Consider the following 8810-nt stretch of genomic DNA (forward strand, 5'->3'; position numbering starts at 1 on the left):
AATTTAGTCCCTAACTTCAAATTAAGCACTTTATGCATAGAATTTCTTCACGGAATTTTCACACAATCATGCAATCATATCATAGACCTCAAAATAATCATAAAATAATTATTTCTATCTCGAATTTGTGGTCACAAAACTACTATTTCGATTAGGCCCTAATTCGGGATATTACACACGGTCGAACAACATGCCCGTGGGGCTGACCGTGTGTCACACATGGCCTAGACACACACCGGTGTATCTACCCGTGTGTACAAAATAAGGCTACTTACCATGCCTTTTTGCCACCCTTACTTGCACTAACCTATATAATCTTTAACATGGCAAATCCACACAATAATACAAGGTCTAATCAGCCACACAAGGCATTATCTCATTCATGCAATTTACTCATTCATGAAAATATCATCATTAGCATATATCAATAATGAACATTAGCCATTATCCAAGGATTTATACAAAATGAAGGGATTCATCCTAAGCCAACACATTTGGCCAATATAACATTGACAGAAAACTCTAATGTCTAAGCCCTATACATGCAATATTCAAAATAATAAAACCAACTATACCAAGTGCTTCGGTTGATAGTGTGATTGATGCCTTCGACGTTCAATGATCCTCGAGCTAATTAGGAGGCACTATAAGAAAATGGAAAAGAGAAGGAGTAAGCATAAAGCTTAGTAAGTTGCTTGCAAATAAATATAACAACGACTTTACCATTCATCATCATGCTCATAATATAGGCATAAGCACAACTTACTCATCACTATCCAATACAATTTACATAGCATATATTGAGCTCGCATCTCATACATTTCAAATAGGTACCTGTACCACTCACAACATGGTTATACTTTTCTCGTTTAACTTAAACTGTAACTCATACCGTTGAACCATTTGGAATTCTATGGGATATTCACTAAGCCTCAAACATAGGGTATAATGGCGATGCCATGTCCCAGACATGGTTTTACACTGGTTCATCCATTAAGTCGATGCCATGTCCCAAACATGGTCTTACACTAGATCTCACATATTTGTGCCGATGCCATGTCCTAGACATGGTCTTACACTAACACCTCTATATGTGTCGATGCCATGTCCCAGACATGCTCTTACACAACACATTTCGTAGCCGATGCATGTCCTAGACATGCCTTACACTGGCTTACATCTCAAGGCCGATGCACGTCCCAGACATGTCTTACACTGGCTCTCGTCTCAATGTTGATGCCATGTTCTAGACATTGTCTTACATTAGCTCTCACAACTGACCCAAATGTCATGGCATGAATATTCGATTTATTCCTAAGGTTCAAACGAGAGTTCTACTATCTTAATATTCATCATACATAATCATTTCCACAAACAAGCAATTTATGCTATATCAATTCAAACACATATAATAATGATGTAGTTGTATTATTTACATACAACTTACCTCAGTACTCAAAATGTGGTGACCAGTTGATTTAATCTACTTGCTTGGCCTTCCCTCGGTCTAGGTTCGAATTTTGTATTTCTTGATATAAAATGGCAACATTTAGTCATTTAATCATCAATTAAATCTAAACACTCAATAATTTATGATTTGGGCAAAATGACCATTATGCCCTTAAACTTTCACAAAATGACTATTTTACCCTTAGACTTTCACAAAATGACTATTTTACCCTTAGACCTAAAAATCAATTTTTATCGAGTTTCCTTATTAGTCAAGCCTAACTGACCATTTATCTCTCTTATGACAACCCCAAATTTCCAATATTTCACAGCATTCTATCTATTTTACAAACTTTACAAAATGGTCCTATTAGGGTTTTCATGAGAAGTCCCTTCACAAAAGTTGTTTATTTCACAACCATGATTCATTTTCTTCCATAAAATTTTAGAAAACAACATGAAAACTCTCATGGAAAAACCCTAGACTTGTTAGAAAGCTCATGTTGTAAGGATCTCAAAAGTACAAAAATATTCAAGAAAAGCCCTCAAAATCACTTACTTGCAAAGGCTTTAAGTTTCTGAAAATTTTCAAGTTTCGATGGTCATTTTATTGGAGGAAAAATTGTTGGAGAAGAAGGAGCAAAACAAAAAAAGATGATAGCCTTTTTCTTAGGTTTTATTTTAATCAATTTAGGCCACCTAACTTTGACTTTCTCATCCTTTTTTGTCCCTATGGCCGACCACCTCTTTTTTAAGGGTCTATTTGCGCTTTAAGGACCCCCAATTTTGGTTCTCTAGCTATTTAACACCCTTAGCTATCAAAATAGGACTTTGCACTTTATGCGATGTAGTCCTTTTTCACGATTGGGCTCACAATCGCTAAAATTAATTCACCAAAAATTTTCACGCACTTATATAATCATGCTATAACAAATAAAATAATATTAAAAATAATTTCTCTATCCTCAGATTAGTGGTCCCGAAACCACTGTTCTGACTGGGCCCAAAATCGAGCTGTTACAATTCACCCCCTTAGGGATTTTCATCCCCAAAAATCTTACCAGTGAATAGATTCGGGTATTCGTCTCTCACGGTCTCCTCGGGCTCCCATGTGGCTTCTTCGACTCCATGTCTATGCGGTAATACTTTAACAAGTGCAATACTCTTATTCCTCAATTGTTTTATTTCCTGAGCCAAAATCTTAATCGGCTCTTCGTCATAAGTCATTTCCAAGCTAATCTCAACCTCTGTCGGCAAGATCACATGCGAGGGATACGTTCTTAAAGGGCAACGCTAATCGGTAATCGGTATCTTTTCTAACTACGATGGCAACGCTAATCGGTATGCTACCAGTCCAATTCTTTCAGTCACCTCATAAGGTCCAATAAACTGTGGACTTAATTTGTCTTTCCTTCCGAATCGAAGAACCTTCTTCCAAGGGATACGTTCAAAAACACTTTATCTCCGACTTGAAACTCGATCTCTTTTCATTTCAAATCCGCATAGGATTTTTGTCTATTCGAAGCAGCCTTTAAATAGTCGCGAATCACCTTAACTTTCTCTTCAGTCTCTTTAACTAAGTCAATCCCGTGTTTCTGATTCTCTCTCAGCTCGGTCCAATATAAGGATGTTCGACAATTATGCCCGTACAAAGCCTCATAAGGCACCACTTTCAGACTTGATTGATAACTATTGTTGTAGGTGAATTTGACCAGCGGTAAATACTTTTCCCAACTCCCTTGGAACTTGAGAATACAACACCGCAACATGTCTTCTAAGGTCTAAATCACCGTTTCTGACTGACCGTCGGTTTAGGAGTGAAAAGCCGTGCTAATATTCAATTTTGTCTCCAATACCTCTTGCAACTTCCTCCAAAACCGCGAGGTAAACCTCAGATCTCTATCCAAAATAATCGACAAGGGCACTCCATGAAGTCTCACAATCTCAGAAACATATAGATCACCTAATTTCTCAAGGGAATAATCAATATGCACTGGTATAAAATGTGCCGACTTAGTAAGTCTATCAACAACTACCCAAATCGAATCCTTTTTCCTTGCTATCAAAGGCAACCCTGACACAAAACCCATTGTTACTCAGTCCCACTTCCACTCAGAAACCATCACATGCTGAAGTAAACCTGAGGGTACTTGGTATTCGGCCTTCACTTGTTGACAAACTAGACACTTAGAAACAAACTCAGAAATGTCTCTTTTTATCCCCGACCACCACTATATTTTCTTCAAGTTGTTATACATCTTTACACTACCCAGATGGATAAACAAGCAACTACTATGTGCCTCTCATAAAATCCTCTAAATAAGCTCATTATCCTTAGGTACACAAAGTCTATCTTCATACATCAAGCATCCGTCGGTAATAATCCAAAAATCTGATTCAACACCCAACTCACATTGAGTTCTCTTGGCTTGCATTTCACCCTCATTATTTTGAGCTTCACCAATTTCTTGGAGAATAGTCGGTCTAGCCTTTAATTCTGCTAGAACTGAACCATCCTCTGACAAGGCCAATTGGGCATTCATTTCTCTCAAAGAAAATAAAGATTTTCTACTCAATGCATCAGTGACCATGTTCACCTTTCCCGGGTGGTAGTCGATAATCAACTCATAATCCTTTATCAACTCTAACCACCGCCGTTGCCATAAATTCAGCTCTCTTTGAGTCATTAAATAATTTAGACTCTTATGGTCAGTAAATACTAGGCATCTCTCGCCATACAAATGGTGCCTTCAAATTTTCAACGTAAACACAATAGCGACTAACTCTAAATCGTGCGTCGGGTAGTTTCTCTCGTGTGGCTTTAGCTATCTCGAGGCATAGGCTATTAACTTGCCTTCTTGCATAAGCACGCACCCCAATCCATTCAAAGAGGTGTTGCTATACACAACAAACTCTGTTGGTATTTCTCTAACCATTTGAACTTGACATATTTTTGTAAAAACCTTGTCATCGGAGTGGTTATCATAGAGAATCCATTCACAATTCTGCTGTAGTATCCAATCAAACCCAGAAAGCTTCTAACTTTTATCACATTCCTCGGTGGTTTCCACTCAATGATAGCCGAGATCTTACTCGGGTCAACTCTGATCCCGTCACTGACACAATGTGTCCCAAGAATCTGACCTCCCATAGCTAGAATTTGCTCTTCGTGAACTTAGCATATAACTACTTATCTCTCAAGGTTTGTAGAACCTTTCTCAAATGCTCTGCGTGTTCACTCTCATCACTTGAGTAAATCAGTATGTCGTCGATAAAGACGACTACGAACTTATCTAAATACGGTCAGAAAATAAGGTTCATTAAGTCCATAAAAACTGACGGGCCATTTGTTAAGCCAAAGGGCATGACAAGGAACTCATAGTGGCCATACCTCGTCTGAAAAGCAGTTTTTGGTACATCTTGCTCCTTAACCCTTAACTGGTAGTAGCCTGACCTTAAGTCTATCTTAGAAAACATTGTGGCTCCTTTCAACTGATCGAATAGATCATTGGTTCTTGGCAAGGGATATTTGTTCTTCACAGTCACCTTGTTGAGCTGTTTGTAATCTATACATAACCTCATCGACTAGTCTTTCTTCTTCACAAAAAGTACCAGAGCACCCCACGGGGAAAAACTCAGCCTTGCAAAACCCTTATCATTTAGTTCTTGCAACTGTACTTTCAACTCTTTTAACTCTGTAGGAGCCATCCTACACGAAGCGTTCGAGATAGGTGATGTATCAGAGACTAACTCGATATCAAACTCAACTTCTTTAGTTGGAGGCAATCTAGGTAATTGCTCCAGAAACACGTCCGTAAATTCACATACCACTGGTACCGATTCAATCTTCAACTCATACATTTGAGTATTCAGCACAAAAGTGAGATAAGCTTCACACCCTTTTCTGCAGTCATAGACTGATAAACCATAATATATACATATTTTTACCCCATGCTTGGCATATTTCTAGAAGTATTATCATAAAATTTAATGAATTTGATGCTTTAATCCTTTAATTTCATGATTTATGCACAGGATAGCTTAGGATAGCAAAAAAAGCAAGAAACAGGCCAAAAATGGACAAGTTGGGCTGAATTTAGTGTTCCACACGGCCTAGGCACTTCAACACAGGTAATCCACAAGCCCGTGTGTGACACACGAATAGGCCACATGCCCGTGTGTCATGTCCATGTCAACATTAAACCAAGTCAGAATTACACGCAGCCTGAACACCATCACAGGGGCGTGCCACACGGTCGTGTCCCTGTCGAGCCCAAGTCTAATTCTACTCGGAAAAGGGTAATTTTAGGAAATTTTGGGCATTCCAAAGTCTATATAAACACCCTAGAAGAGGATCAAAGGGGACACGCAGAGAAGAAGGTAGAAAATACTCAAAAATAGCCATCGGAATCAGCTCGGAAGAAGGACCTACTTCAAGACTGAAGATCTCCATTCAATTTCCTTAGAAGTTATTTGGGTTTCTTTATGTTTCGTTGTTTTCCCAATTTTGAGATGTTTTCCATTATTATGAACTAAACTCCCCAAATACCTATGGGAGAAGAAACCTAAGGCGGATCTTATTACTATTTGAATTATATGATAAATACTTGTTCTTATTCTTTGTGAGATTTCATCCTTGTTTTAATATTTCAGGATATTAATTTAGGTTTTGATGTGCTTATTCAGTAGAGCAAAAGTCCCTGTTTAAAAGTAGATATTAAGTGGAGTTGCATGCAATCATAGATATAGGACGACATAAATCTGCTGGATTAGAGTCAAATCTATTAAAGGAATCTATAGATCGAGTTAATACGACAATAGGGGTTTTAATTAGAAAGAGATTTCAATTAATCAACCTAGAGTTAGTTGTTCTTAGTCTCGAGAGAAATATTAACATAAATCAAGGATTTCTACGGATTAAGTCAAGTAAATAAATCGTCTAATTCAGAAGTGATAAGTAAAGTCTAGGTGGATTTTTCCTTGGGTATTGTCTTCTCCATCAATTTTCTAAAAGTATTTTCCAATTTTTTATCTCTGTGGTAATCTTAGTTAATTAGATAATTAGTCTTAGTTTAAAACATTCTCTTAATTGTTAGGCTAGATAGTAAAAAGATAGCAATTACTAGTACTTTTAGTCCTTGTGGATACGATATTTCTGGTCTCACCATAACCATACTACTGTTTGATATGTGCACTTGCCGTAGTCAAATAAAAATTTAGTTTAGCGACCATCAACTTTTTGGCGCCGTTTCCGAGGACTAAGATATTAGAAAATCTTGATTTTTATTACTTTAGCCATTTTTACTTTTATTGCAATTTACTTTTTGTTTTAAGTTTAATTTTTCTTTTCTAAATTTTTCTTTTTAATTGCTTTTGGCAGGTGTCTCTAGTTTATGACTAGGAGGAACTCGTCGGGACCTTTGTTTTTTGATAGTGAGATCAAGAGCACAGCTTACAGAAACCGAAGAGAAATAAGGCAAAGTCTACAATACATAGAGGAAGAGTGAGAGGACGATATCCATACTATAACCGAGGAGATGGTGATGATCAGAATAATCTGCTACTTCCTGTGGTTGCTGCAAATCCAGTAAATCAGGATCCTACTCCTCGTACTGTAAATCAAGATCCTACTCCTCGTACTATGTATGATTATGCTAAGCCTACTTTAATAGGAACTGAATCGAGTATAGTTAGACCTACTATTGGTGCAAATAATTTTGAACTGAAACCTAACACGATTCAAATGATACAATAGTTTGTTCAGTTTGATGGTTTGTAAGATGAGGATCCAAACACTCATTTAGCAAATTTTTTGGAATTCTGCAGCACCTTTAAGATGAATGACATTTCTGATGATGCCATTCGCCTTCGGTTGTTTCACTTTTCATTAAAGAATAAGGCTAAATAGTGGTTGAAATCGTTACCACGAGGGTCAATCACTACTTGGGAACAAATGACCCAAAAATTTTTACTTAAATATTTTTCGCTGGCTAAAATGGCTAAATTGAGGAATGATATCTCTTCTTTCATGCAGATGGATTTAGAAACTCTTTATGATGCATGGGAGAGATACAATGACTTATTGAGAAGGTGCCCTCACCATGGCTTACCTTTATGGCTACAGGTTCAAACTTTCCACAATGGCTTGAACCCCTCAATAAGACAAATGGTCGATGCAGCGGCAGGTGGAACCTTAAATAATAAAACACCTGAGGAAGCTTATTATTTCATTGAAGAGATGTCATTGAATAATTATCAGTGGCAAGTCTTGAGGACAAAGCCCAATAAAGTAGCCGGTGTTTTCAACCTCGACGCGGTTACCATGTTATCAAACCAGGTAGAGCTCTTAAATAAAAAGATTGATGGCTTATGTGTCTCGACACATGTACATCCATTGATGCAATGTAGTACAAATGGAGGAGGAATGAATAATACAGAATGCCTAGCCTACGACCCTAGCACTACAAGTGAACAAGTCAACTATATGGGTAACAATTTTAGACCTCAGAATAACCCCTATAGTAATACTTACAATGCAGCTTGGAGGAACCATCCCAACTTCTCTTGGGGTGGTCAAGGCAATCAAAGACCACAACCCCCTCCAGGGTTTCAACCACCTTACCAGCATGAAAAGAAGCTGAACCTCGAGTGTAACACCCCTAACTCGTGACCGACGCCGGTGTCGGACACGAGGGGTTAACGAGACAAATCCTCTTAAAGTACCGACCAACTTGGCATTTCTGGACAGGCTGGAAAACTGCGTCACCGTCGCCTTAAAAATCATATCTCGAGTTCCAAAACTCGGAAACTGGTTTCGTAAATTTTCCTGAATTTAGACTCATATATCCATCCATGGATTTATTTTTAGAATTTTGGTTGGGCCAATTGGTACAGTTTATTAGTTAAAGTCACCCATGTTACAGGGATCGACTGCTCTGACCTCCGCGCGTTACAACTTGAATATCTTTCTGTACAGGGCTTTAATACTGGTGCCGTTTGTTTCTAATGAAACTAGACTCAAAATGGAATCTGTACATATAAGGCATGACTCCTAATTCTTTCTGGATAATTTATGGTAAATTTTCAAAGTCACGACAGGGGACCCAGAAATCGTTCTGGCCCTGTCTCACGAGAACTTTAATATCTCCCAGTATACTGCTCATATGGTCGTTTCGTTTCGTCCATATAAAATAGATTCATCAAGGATCAGTTCCATAATTTACTCACTGTTTAATTCTACTTATACTATTTTTAGTGATTTTTCAATCTCATCTCACTGCTGCTGTCCGCAACAGTTACTGCAGTAGACTATGCCAATTTCATGAATTTTTCCTTGGCCTTAATCATCCATCATACATGAC

At 37.9% G+C, this 8810-nt stretch overlaps 1 non-coding gene across 1 annotated transcript; it reads right to left on the bottom strand.

The window, feature by feature from the left end:
- Nucleotides 1-7450: 7450 nt before the first annotated feature.
- On the bottom strand, nt 7451-7557 carry LOC128291245 (small nucleolar RNA R71). Its single transcript, XR_008281021.1, has one exon. It is a non-coding gene; the product is annotated as a small nucleolar RNA R71 (small nucleolar RNA).
- Between the last annotated feature and the right edge of the window lie 1253 nt (nt 7558-8810).

Source organism: Gossypium arboreum, chromosome 3, assembly GCF_025698485.1.
Source record: "Gossypium arboreum isolate Shixiya-1 chromosome 3, ASM2569848v2, whole genome shotgun sequence".
Classification (NCBI taxonomy): domain Eukaryota; kingdom Viridiplantae; phylum Streptophyta; class Magnoliopsida; order Malvales; family Malvaceae; genus Gossypium; species Gossypium arboreum.